This window comes from Elaeis guineensis, chromosome 15, assembly GCF_000442705.2.
Source record: "Elaeis guineensis isolate ETL-2024a chromosome 15, EG11, whole genome shotgun sequence".
NCBI classification, from domain to species: Eukaryota; Viridiplantae; Streptophyta; class Magnoliopsida; order Arecales; family Arecaceae; genus Elaeis; species Elaeis guineensis.
In genome coordinates this window covers 72,488,455-72,502,099 of record NC_026007.2, presented here as the reverse complement: position 1 = coordinate 72,502,099, position 13,645 = coordinate 72,488,455, and positions in this window count along the sequence as shown.

The following is a 13,645-nucleotide window of genomic DNA, read 5'->3' as shown; positions in this document are numbered from 1 at the left end:
TGAAGTGAGATTGCTTGCATTCTATTAAGAAAGTTTGCTAGGGGTCTAAGAAAGAGCAGGCTTTGAATGTAGCAAAGCCGGTATTACAAATGTTTAATTCTTAGTGGTCCAATAAGATCTAGATGGACTCAAATCCAGTTCACATACAATAAATTTAATTTATTGGAACAAATCAACCGACCTCCAACTCCGACTCTATATCGACCGCACGAACACATTACGTCGATTCACAATCGATTGACCGACCAATAGTCGGCTGTTATCAACCAACAACAGAACTCAGTTAATCTTCGACTGAAGAGCATCGACAGAGTTACCGACCGATGCTCATTCAGATCTCCAAGACTACCGATTTATCAGTATTACCGATATATAGTCGGTCTATCTGCTCAACATATTCTAACCATTATGAACGGTTATCGACTACGTATCACGGTCATTAATAGAAATAAATAGCTCACTAACTCCACGATTATGGCCAATAATTTAGCACCATAAAAAATGGGACCACGTACTCGACGGTTACATCAAAATTATCTATAAAAGGGAGATAAACAAACAGCATGGGTAAGACAATTCTGAACTAAGACTCTACCGCTCTAAATACTTTTTATCTGCTGTTTATCAACCACCTCTCTGACTTAAGCATTGAAAGGTCCTTGTCAGATACAACTCCGATCTATGAAGATTTTATTTTGCATGTACTCTTTACCGACGCCAGACGACAGAGGATTGACCGCAACATAACCAACAAAGTTAAGTTTGCATCTCCAAATTGACCAAGGCTATACAAATCATTACTTCATACTTTATTTTAAGGTTTCAATCCTCTGAATAATGTCCTGACAATCTTAAAAATTTCAAAATATTTTTGCTTTCAGTTTTGATTGTACATTATGTAAGCTTGCTTAACATGGTTTTCTTACCTACAACTTCTTCCCCTCTATATTCCCTCAGACAATTGAAATTTATCCTATCTTTTGCAACTTAAGTATAGCCTACCATTTTAAATTATTACACCAAAGCTTTTGTCCGCAAAAGAACTTCCATGAGGGTTTTTTCTTTTTTCTTTTTCTTCTTTTTGAGAAAAAGAGTAGCCAGGAGTTCCATATGCAAGAATTTTTTTAACTTCTAATTTTTTGCTATAGTTCAAAATAGAATAATACGAAATTTGGTCATAGCCATCCCTAGCAATCTAAAATAGTTGCAAGCTACATACAAATCATGCATTATACAGATCTTAATTACATCCCCTTTTTGTCCCTTTTACCCCTTGTTCAAAGATTGTTAATAGCACGTCAAACCATACATGCTGAAACAAAATATCGTTGTCATATTTAAGACAGTGATTTGTGCATAGAAATCCGTGAAGGTATATCCCAACGGCTTCCCTTCAAGTGTTATTTCATCACTATCTCTAAATAAATGAACCACAAACTAACAAACACAAGCTTCTATAAAATGATTATAACTAATTAATTTATAGAAACAAACACAAGCTTCTATAAAATGATTATAACTAATTAATTTACAGGCACCATTTTTGGCCTGGTCAAATACGCATCAAAGTGAACAAGCCATTATATGGGCTTAGGCTTGATACAAAGGAAGCAAGTTGGTGGCGCAAGGACATAAGTTGTAGCCGGGAATCATGGAATTGGTCAACTCTTGCCAAGATGAAGCAAAGATGGAAAATATGACCCACTGAAAGAGCTTGGTAGTTTTCTGACTTTGGTTACATGAAGGGGACATCATGAGTGTTGACTCACATACATATCATGAGTGCAAATCCAACCAATGTGAACTCCCTTCATGTTCTGCAAATGTCTAAATATAAAAAGGGAGATGGAATTGGCTATCCTCCACAAGGAATCTCCATTCAATACCTTGTTCATATAGAGTTGTTGAAGTCAAGACAGGACCGACATATAACCGAAGTAGAATTATCAAAGTCATTTTTACTTTTCAGGATTCACACCTTGCAGTTATGCAGGAAGTAACACGAAATGATGTTTCACTGGATCTATAATCTATTTGCAAGCATAGGACGAGGGACTGAGGCAATCCGGCCCAATAAATTTTCCAAAGTTAAATTATGCACTATCTTAGGTCAAAAGTCATGCACATGGTAACTCTCAGGTCAATCCAATTTAAGACTTATTTACCAAATTTAATTAGGTCATGAAACTTATTTTGGCAAAGCATGAGTCGAACCGTTTTTATTCTCTTTTCTTTTTCAGCAAATGGCCCAGAGGATGGTTATGGTCAACGACCATTTTTTTTTTTTTTACAAGTTTGATCTTTAATCTTGTATTGATGAATGGTTGGATTACGAGATCGAGACTTGTAACAACAAATTTAAGGTGTCTTTCCCTGCAGCATGCAAGTTAATTGCAATCTCTGACATGATTGGGTAAACAACTAAAATCTACTTAAATTTAAATAGCTGATTTCTGCTCAAAACTATGGTTCGATTAGTTACTAATTGAAAGAAGAAAAAGGTATACTCAACCTCCATTGATTAGATAAGGGAAAATTTCGTCATTTGTTAATAAGATGTAAGGATAATAATATATGACGTGCTTTGGGATATTCGCATAGCATATATGCTGGAGATAATTTTTTGTCGATGGAATCCCTGTCTGAAATGCTTAACGCGCAAGGAATGGAAAGGGCAAAACACCGAGACATAAAGGCGAGAAAACAGAAGGCACTTGCTCCACATTGCTCACCATCATGAGATCCACAGAATCCATATATCTCCCAAAAAGAAAATAGTGCAAAATTAGGTAAAAGAAGCGAAACCACCCTCTCAGTACGGACCTGGCGGGTCTTTTCCAACCTCGTGTCATTCGCACTGTGTTCCCTCCTCGCCCTTCCCGGCAGAACGCTTTAGACCGCAACACCGTGTGGGGGGCGTTTGGTGACCCAATTTGGATCACTGCAGTGGCGAAAGATCACTGACGGTCCAAATTTTTAGATGATCTAATCTTTTGATTATTATATTATTAAGATTTAACATTCAAGATTTGATTCATATTGAGTCTACAATGAGGTCCATGATGAAAAATGAAGTCCAACGAGTCCAAGATCATCTCAAACGGAGTTCGAACGGAAAAGATGCACGCGAGAGAAGTTAGTACGAAATCCAGAACGGTAGAGGACCGTCGGTGGCCGACAGCAGGCCGGTGGAGCGGCGGCGGCGCGGGCACGCAGGGCGCGGCCCAGGCTCGGGCGCACGAGCGTGCAAGCGCGACCCAGGCCCAAGCGCGTGAGCGTGCGAGCCGGCCCAAGCCCAGGCATGCGAGCTCACAGGCGCGGCTCAGGCCCACGTAAGCCCGCGCCTGGGAGCCCGTAGCCCAGTCCACCATGGATCGGACGGTGCATGGCCTAGTCTATGGACCGAGGAGGTATTTTCCTTCGATTTCTCGCAGTCCACCGTGGACCGCACGATGTTTCTCGTGCGATTCTCGCGGTCTATGGTATTGTTTCATGGATCGGTTGCGATCTGACGGCTCTAGAAGCTGCCAGTCGAGATCCGACAGTTCTGGGAGGATTTTGGAGTGCTGTGAGACTCCTTTTCACGATGTTTTTAGGTTTTAAGCCTTTAAAAAGGCTCTGATCACGGACAGAAAGTGGTAGGACGTGGTCGGGTGCGGTTTCGTCAGGCTGAAGACCCAGAAAAGCTGAACCAGCAAGAGAGAGCAGACGCTATACCGAGAGGAGAAGGAGCAGGCTCTTGGACAACGGACAGCGGTCGTTCAGGAGTTCAGGGGGCTTTCCTAAAGAGAGAACTTTTGTGAGGAGAACTTTCTGTGAGGAAAAAATTAGGTGTACGAGGATTGAGAGTGAGATCTCCTCTTATAATATTTTTTTTTCTCATAATGAAGTTTGCATGCCCTGTGGAGGCGAGTCCTTTGTTGACTGATCCACGTATTTGATTGTTTTCTGTTTTATTTCTTCTTTCTTCTTGCAGCATCGCTCGGTATTGAAAAGGTCCTGAGAGTGGTGTCCTGACCAGACATCCACCAATATATATTTGGTTTGCCATAGTATAGTGATTAAAGATCTCTACATATATACAAGTTATTTATTTGGTATGCTATAAAATTTAAGATCACAAACCATATAATACCAAAAATATCTCTGACAATTTGTTTGGAGTTTAAATTGAGAATTTGGATAGAAAAAATTAAAAAAAAAATAAATAGATTTCTTCTCTTTCTAATCAACACGATGAGAAAATGGAGGATTTTCTTTGCTTCCGTGGAGATGGCGCCTTTAGTACCAAGCACGTTCCTTCTCCATGGAGGTGCTTCAAGTATCCACCCTACATACATGTGGAAAAAATATTTTTTCTCTTTCCAAAGTCTCTCAATCGTGAGGATATTTTAATTAACATATTTCAATATAAGATCACCGTGATTGAGTGATGTTGGATATCCATCCTCAAGTGTGGGTTTTCTATCACCGTATTGGATAGTGATTTGAAGAATGGGGGTGATTTGAAATTACCGCCATGTAGAATCACGATGGTGTAAACCAAACATGATGATTTTATCACTTCCACCTACATTATTTTGATTTGGATAGATCATCCTATATCAAACATCCACTGTATGTGTTTCATGAATCTAAATTATTATTATTCTTTGAATCGGCCATGTGATGCAGCCATATACCTCTAGCACATTAACTCTAGAGGGTATACAAATCAAAACACTTAATAGTAAGAGATAAAAAATTAAGATTTCTAAATATTTTTATTAATTACTAATGATCAAAGTTATTATCCATAATACATTGTTCAGATATATCCAATATTAGATACAAAAATCTAATTATCACTCTCCCAAAAGATCTTGGATCAAACCCATGGAGCTAGGCTTCCTATGGCTCTAAAAAATGATCCAGCAATAGTGTGGGCTAGTAGCTTAACAAGAATCCCATATACACACTAGCAAGATAGACAAATTACAACTTTTAACATGATAAATATCTGCTGAAATGATATGCTTAAATATTGCCATTATACTATAATTAAATATTTATAAACAGATCGGTAAATATCTCATGTATGCACCAAATGGCAACTCAGCATCCATATCATATACAGCCATATTAGCAATTCCAATACATATATATTGCATAATTTCCAATTAGTAGTTCCATTCAAGGGGATTTATCATTATTCTTAAGACAAGTCAAATTTGACAACTTTATTTTGTGGCATTGAACAGGGCACGACCATGCTTCAGTTATAGTGGGCAAATCTTATACTATTCATGCCACACTTCTATGTCTCAATCATTGCAATGAATTTAAATAAATAAAGAACTAATTTTTTAAATAATTTAAAGAAATCCCAAGCATACTAAGTAACCACTACTTTTAAGTATTTTAATTTTCTAAAATCCAGTTTTGCAATCTTAACTCTAATAGGCCGTTTTTATATCCTGATCAGAGTAATTAATTTAAAGGTATAAAGGACTAAAATTTATCTTAATTAGTGGGTAGGGGAGATACCCTATGCCAGTCCTCTATAGATCTAGACTGTTATCCACCTACACAAGATTAAACCAACCTTAATTGGAGAGATAATTTAGGATGAAAGAGAGGATCAAAGATGTTTGTTATGGATGCAGGGGTGGCGATCCTGGTCTTAAAGATTAAGAGTAAGTCGAACAGGGGATTTGGGTGGAGCTAGGGGAAGAGATAGAGGGGAGATGGTGGGGGAGCATGTGTGCTAGGTTTGACCTGACTCAAGAGAATAGAGAGAAAGAGACATGGCACTATAGGAAAAAAGAGAACTGCCGACTTTTAGTCATCGATGCTACTTTGCGGGGTGGACAATTTTTAAATATTTTCGCATTTGGTTTAGAGCGAACCGGCTTTCAACGATGCATAAAATAGTGGTCGGTTTGGGCTTCAAGACGGTGCTCATAAGCATCTTTGGGATCCAATTGTAACCATATCCACGACGTTCATCTGGGTCGGTAGGTGGGATTTCAAGCCAGCGCTCATAAGCGTCTTCAGGATCCAATTATAACCCTATCCGTGACGTTTATTTGGGTCTTAAGGTGGGATTTTACAGCCACACTTATTTTTGTCGTCGGGATCCAATAAACCCTCCATCGCAATCCAGCAAACCCCAGTCTCCGTCGTCTACTTCCTCGATCCTCCTCCTCCTTCTACCTCCACTATCAAGCTTCTAGAAGTGCCCTAAAGGCCTTCTACTGCTTTAAATCTCCGCTACCGCCTCACATCTCCCTCATCTACTCTTCGTTTCTGCCAGCTTCTCCTCCTTCTCCGACTTCTTCTCCTTCTTCCGTGTGGGGTGGAACACCTTGGCCATCGATCAAGCATGGGTTTTTCCTTTGTTCATCTTATTTGTGTATTTCTACCTTTTTTATGATATTTTTTAATTTATGATTTTATGATTTATAAAGGATCATCAAAGGTGAAACAAAGTTTGTAGAGATTGCGAGTGTTGGATGGATGTCTGGTCTGGACACCACCTTTCAAGATCTTTTCAGTACCACGTGATGCAGCAGGAAGAAAGAAGAAACAAAACAAAAAGAAAAACAATCAAAATACGTGGATCAGTCACAAAAGGCTCGCCTCCACAAAGCATGCAAACTTCACTATGAAAAAGAAATTTTACAAGAGGAGACCTCACCCTCAACTCTTGTACATCCAATTCTCTCTCACTAGAAGTTCCCCTCACAAAAGCTCTCTCTCTCTCTTGGAAGACCCCCTGAACCCCTGAAGTACCTGACGACCACTGTCCAGAAACCTCGTGCTCCTTCTCTCTCAGCGCTTTCGCCTCTCTCTCTCCTCTCGGGTTTGTACGACTCTGTACGGCGAGAAAACCCGAACCACACCTCTCTCTGTTGTCACAGGCCTTTTTAAAGGCTTAAGCAAGGTTTAAAACCTAATTAGATTAGGTCTAAGAGTCCTAAACAAGCCAAATCAACCTCCTGAATCGTCGGATCGTCACTGGAAACTCCCTGGACCATCCGATCGCGATCGGTCCACGGAATAGTACCGTGGACCGCATAAAATGCGTGGGAAACACTCACATGGTCCATAGGCCCAGCCGTGGACCGTCCGGTCCACGGTGGACGGGGCAAATGGCTAGCAGGCCGCCTAGGCCGGGGTCGGGCCGCGCCCGCGTGCGGGCTGAGACGCGTGCCGCGTGCCCGCCTGGGCCGCGCGCCCGGCTGGGCCGCCCGCCCGCCTGGGCTGCGGGCCTGGGTCGCACATCCTGCGCGCCACCGCCTGCGGCCGCGCCGCTGCTGCCCGCCGCCGGCCGTTGGCTGTCCTCCACCGTCTCGGATCTCGTGCCGACTTCAAAAGCTCGTATTTCCTCCATCCGAGCTCCGTTTCGAATAATCTTAGTCTCGTTGGACTCCGTTTTTCGCCGCGAACCTCGCTGTGGGCTCAATGTGGACTGAATCTCGAGGCATCAAATCCTAACAGTGAGGTTTTGAAGATCGGATAGAGCCTTTTCTTCTTGTATGCACTCTAGATAAGAGCTCCAATAATCATGAGTGATGATCTAGGATTTTCCTCTACTTATAATGCCCTAGGATGATCTAGGGTTTTTTGAGAGTTGTCGCTTGTTGCTGATCTTGCGAACACTTAGGATCCCTCCCCTGCCGTCCATTGTTGGCTTGTTGTCCTTCCTTGTTGGGCCTAAGAGCCCTCCCTCATTGCCGAGTTGAAGAGCAGTCCATTGTTGGCTTCTTATCCTTTGTCGCCATGCTCGATGTCATCCTCTTGTCCAGTGCCATCGAGCCCTTCGATCATCCTCTTAGATAGTAATTGCTATTAATTGAATCTGAGAGTTAATTTTAATTCTTGGATATGAGACTTTTGATAGGGATCTTTTTGATATGGTAAGGATCTGTAATTACTTGCATCAAAATACAATCTGAACAGTTTTTGTTTTTTTTTTGGTTTCTTGATTTGATCTATAAATTTTAATTCTTGATTTGATCTGCAAATTTTTTTTGCTATTTTGAACTGTTTAGATGTTTCATTGATTTGCAAAGAATCTGGAATTCATATAGAGTTACTAGGAAGCTCCAAAACTGCTGATTGCTGAGCAATTTTTTCTCCTGTAAGTAACATCTATGAGTTTCCCTAGCATTGCGCTATTTAGTAATGCTTTGCCTTTTCTGTCTTTTTTTCTTTTCCCTCTGAACGTTGCTACAAATCTTCCAAAACGACTTGGAACAATTCAACTCCGAATTCATGATGCCCATGGTCACTCACTTGTCATACTTGTCCGCATATATCATTGTCCTTGGTTTGCTTGGAAACCAAATAAGCAATTCTGTGAAAATTTTGTTATCCTCGATGCATATGGTAGGTATCAGAATAAAACAAATAAGGATAAAACTATATTTGTCCTGGGATAAAATATTTTTGTCATCATCTAATCATCTAATATCATAATATACAATGGCCATATATTGGTTATTTTTTGTTGAAAGGGATAAGAATTCTCTTTTTTACTATTATTTAGCTAAAGATTTTACATTTTAGTCATTTTGACGATCAACTGGGACAAAAAGAATTACTGTTATTTAGGGATATCCTATGGTAGCACTAATTCCTGTTTATACACCGTTTTTGACCTTATCCCAAGAACAACGAAGGATAACTTGCTCTGGATGCTGCCCTGCTTGTAAACTAATATGTGGTTTGTCAACTAGAATAAGAAATCAAGGCTTCAGTGATGGTAAATCTCTCATTTGCAAAAGATTAGCTCAGTTTGTGTTATAATGTCAGAATAATTCTATGATAGGACAACTCTACACAAAGTGAATAAGACTGGTTGGAATAAAAATTTTATAAAGGAACATATATTATTCTTAAAAAAAAAAAAAGATCTTCCAATAATTTTACATATAACTGATTTTTTCAGTTATCAATAGTCTCCCTTATCATGGACCATATGTGATAGTCAAATATATCCTTTGCAAAGACTGATTATGCTATTTCTCATTACATATTTTCCTGTAGTGTGGAGAGAGAGAGAAAGGGAATAGGAGAGATAGAGTGAGAAAGAGAAATATGGAGATATAGAGTGAGAATAGAGGAGGGCCTCGAGCCTATTTGTAAGGGGGAGAGAGGGGACATAGGGGAAGAGAGAGAGAGAGAGAGAGAATGGTTGGTGATCGATAGTGAAACAAGGGAAAATCCTATACTTTCCACTATTTGAGAGGCAGGAAGAGAGAAATAGAGGCATCAAAGGCTTCATGCCAACCATCAAGCATCCATGCGCCTATAACTCGACTATGATCGTTAATAACTAGAGAAGAAAGATAAAAAAAGGAAATAAAGGAGGGCATCATTCCCATCCTTTGTGAAGGGAGAGAGACTAATTAAGAGTGAAAGTGAGTGAGAGAGAGACAATTAAGGGAGATGATTAAAGCTCTCAGCTGCTAGCATTTGGTGATGATTCTAGTTACATAGCAACAAACAAATGAGTCAGAAAAAAAAGGGGATAGGAGAGTCTTGTGTCTCGGTTCAAACCTCTACATCTAGCATGGTCACAGCCAATAGCAAGAAATGATGAGGAAGAGATTTATCTTTCCCTACTATACTTCACTCTAACCTCTCCCTCTCTCTCCCTTCATCTCTCTCTTTCTCTCCCCAGAGAGAAGGAGGGAGATAGAGAGAGAGGGTTGGTGGGAAGCACGGTAAAAGAGGAAAAACAAAAGAGGTGAATCTTCTTTCTTTTAACAACAATGTCGTTCGGCATCATATTCTCGAGGTACTTGAGGAGATGGAGGTAGCACAGATAGGGCGATGCCTCTGTTCACATCATCTCCTTTATTGAGGATTAAATCGATCCATGTTATCACATCTAGACTTGATATTTAATACTACTATCCATCAATTTTATTGTGGTTTATTTGCATGGAAGAACCATGCCCATTTCTTCATTTTTAAGGCAGATTCTGTGCCACCTTTATTGTTTTGCTCACTACCAATGATAGGTCAGGTATAAAGGTCAACCATCGAGTATAGGCTATAAATAATAGTGTTACCACATGCTGTGTTCGGGCATTAGCAATTTTTGTTAATCAAAACACCTCAACTTTTTGAGAAGAGATCCAAACACCTCGATAAAAGCCAAAATGCCTTTGATAGTCTTGATTTATTGTTTATTTGCCGACTCAAGGCTTGCTTTCAAGCAGCTCTTAGTGTAGAAATAAAGCTTAGAGATGCATTAATAAGTGTATATGCTATGATATATGTTAGTTGGTGCTATTTCAAGAAAAGCAACCCATCGACAAGGCATGGCATAACCTTCTTTTTCATGTGCTTTGCCCACTCACGCAACCAAGGAAAAATTTAAATATTAAAGAGTAGCCTTAGGGTATAGTCCCAATACATGCCACATGCCATGCGATGAGGCACCAACTTGCCTTGATGTTTTGAAAGTTGAAACATCTGACCTATAGCATGCCAAAAGTGCATTCGGCTTCGATTTTGGCAAACTAAACTTTGAAGACCCAATAAGATTCTGCCACATGGCTCATGCTTAAAATGATTTGCGGATTATAAATGGCATCATATTTTCCAAATATTTTCTAATTTTTATTTTACTATCAATAAAAATGATAGTTGGATAGATATTTTTAGATATCCGATCCGTCCCAAAATCTAATAGGATATATTTAGTATATCGTATGAGATTTAGGATTTAAAATTAAAACTTGAACATATTTGGGGTAGGTTTGGAATTTGCTCCTAGAGTACCTACTACCTGAATATGCTTATATATAAACATCAATATAAAACTCTAGCCATCATCTAAGCTTTTTAGTCTTCCCTATTCACCCATTACTCCAAACCTGTCACCCAATTGAGACTCCTAGGATGGAAAAAATAAAATGTATTCGACAGCTCCAAGCCTCCCACATGATTGAGACCCCTACGAATGAAAAAAAAATAGAGAAAAAATCGATAGAAAACAAAAAAAAAATCAAGAAAAACAAAAGAAAAGGGAAAAAAATTGAAAGATAAGACTTTTCCCCACGTAGATTGATCATTTTTTTCTCTTTTTTTTTTTTTCATTTTATTCTTTTTTTCGGAGATGCAGTAAAGGAGAGCACCTGAGGGAGATCGGAGGGGTTTCCATAGGTTCATGTTGGGATTTTCCTTGAGCATATGAGATTTTATGGGAGTTGTGGAGTTGGTCCCTTGAGGTTTTAAGAGCTTAATCTTGATAGAAGTATGATATTTTATGTGATTTGAGAGATTTTGAGCTAAAAAGGTTCTTCTTGGCTCCAAAATTTCAATTTAACGAGTTACGTTCTCATGATTATACAATATGATACCAAATCCATGGTATACTATCAAATCCGCTGGGTGGGTTCGTATATCCGGTAGGTGTACCAATTCTTAATGGGATGGGTTTGGGATCTCTGGTTTGGACTCAGATAATAGGATTTTAAATGTGTTTGGATACGGGTAGGATAAATTTTGTGGCTATCTTATCCGATGTCACCCCCTAGTCACCAACACCTTGGTGAGGCAGGACCTCTACGTTTTCTGGGGCATCCCACCGACTTGAGCACATGGCTCCCAAAATGGTTTGAGGTTGCACCAAGTCTAAAGCTATTGGCTGTCCTTACCCAAAAAAAAAAAAAAAAAAGGCTATCGGCTGTCATCAAAATCCAAACATCCTCGTTACCTCTTGTCAAACGCCGCTAGACTTTTACCAAAAAAAAAAAATGCCGCCGGAGTTTTTGCTCCTGGATTTGCTGTTAAGTCACCAACAGGACATGCGTGCTTCGAAGTGGGTCCCACATCAAAAGAAGTTCGATGAAACTGGGGACACGTGGAAGAGATCCAAGGATCTACGCTAGCAGAATTGCGGCCCATCAGCTCGAGCGCACAGTTGGGGAAAAAAAAGGCTGTCCGCTGTTTCCTGCGGAACACGCTGACATCGGCTAGTCATTTTCCACCAACTTGGTGGGGCCAAGCCGAATATCGAATTAGATGCACGGTCAAGATATGTCCAGCACGGAATTTCCCTGTTCTCAGCTGAACAGCAAAATCTTGCGCGCATAAATTCCGCTCCTTTCTAGAAGGGAATAAAAAACCTATAGTCCAATCTTAACCATCAAAATTTAGACTTAACTACGTCAAATGCCACTTAATATCTTAATCCAATTCAGCCTCCGTTTACCGTCCATCTAACAGTCAAAAGTCAAATCACGCTCTTTTCTTCATCCGCATCGTAACGGCAGCCATATCACACCTAGAAAAAAAAAAAAAAAAACCGTTAAATAAGACTGAAAATAGATTCGGACCGGTCGAAGTCCTTCGAGTCGAGCTTTAGATTAGATCTGAATAAAATCAAGTTGAATTTAGACTCAAATATAGAATCAATTTCATTTTCAACCCAAACTTAGACCTATCATTGGTTCAGTCGGGGCTTGTACCTGACTACAAGCCAAATTCAAGCTCGACTGTAAGCTCGAGATGGCCCGACTGTAGCCATTAAACTGCTCCACAATATCGCTCTCTACAACGACAACTTCCAAGGGATGCCCATCGGCATCTCCATGGACAACCTTTGCATCATACCGGCAGCAATCAGGAAGCTCATCTTTATTCAATTCTCTGAACTCATTTGTGACTACCACAAAGATGGGTTGCTTTCCAACTTAAGCACGAGCGCAGACCTGAGTCTTAACTATGGGCTCAAGGGGATAAAGATTGCCCAGACAACATACTGCTTCGAGCTCCAGTACTTGGCTAACCCAGTTACCACCCATGTCTAAAGTACCGAGTAACACAATCAGAATATAAACTCTTTGTGTCTTATTTCTGCGATAAAAAGCACGGAAGCTGTCGAGATCTTGAAGCTAATGATGACCACCTATATGGTAGCTTTCTATCATGCCATGGATTTAAGATAGTTGGAAGAGAACTTGAAAGAGGTGGTGAAGTATTTGTACTTGGTGATGCAAGCTGCGAGGAAAATACTGTTCGTGGCCAAGGATGGGAGTTTATTGGAGACAAGGTTTTGCGAGAAGGATTTGATTCAAACGATATGAAAGTTTCGAAAAAAGGAGAGAGGAAGGAGAGAGAAGTAGAGGGAGAGTTGGGGGTTTAGATCGGATCTTAGGTTTGGATCGGTCTGATTGGATTTGGATGGATTCGAACTTGAGTTTAGACCATAAATTTTAAATATTTTCGAGCCTAAGTCCAGTTAAAATTTTTTTTTAGACTTTAGATCAGACTCGAATAGGGATATGATCCAGTCCAGTTCGATCTATTTTTAATCCTATCAATCAGTCACAAACTATTGTTGATGTAAATGGGACAAGAGAATGGTGTTTTAAATTTTAAATCTAAATTTTATCGAAAAATTTAAAAAATGGCACAAGCGATGCAATCCGTTCCATTGCTATGACCGTTGCCGCTAATATTCATATAACGGCAACGACTAGGGGTGGAACCGTAGTTTAGAGAATCAATTACGGGTGTTTCCGTAATTTTGTGTTATTTAATTTGGACAGGAAGGCACCATGGGCCGCTCGCCGGAAGTAAACCCGAACTTCTGCGAGAAAAAATAATAAAAAAAGATCTTTTAAATAGAGGAGAAGAGCTG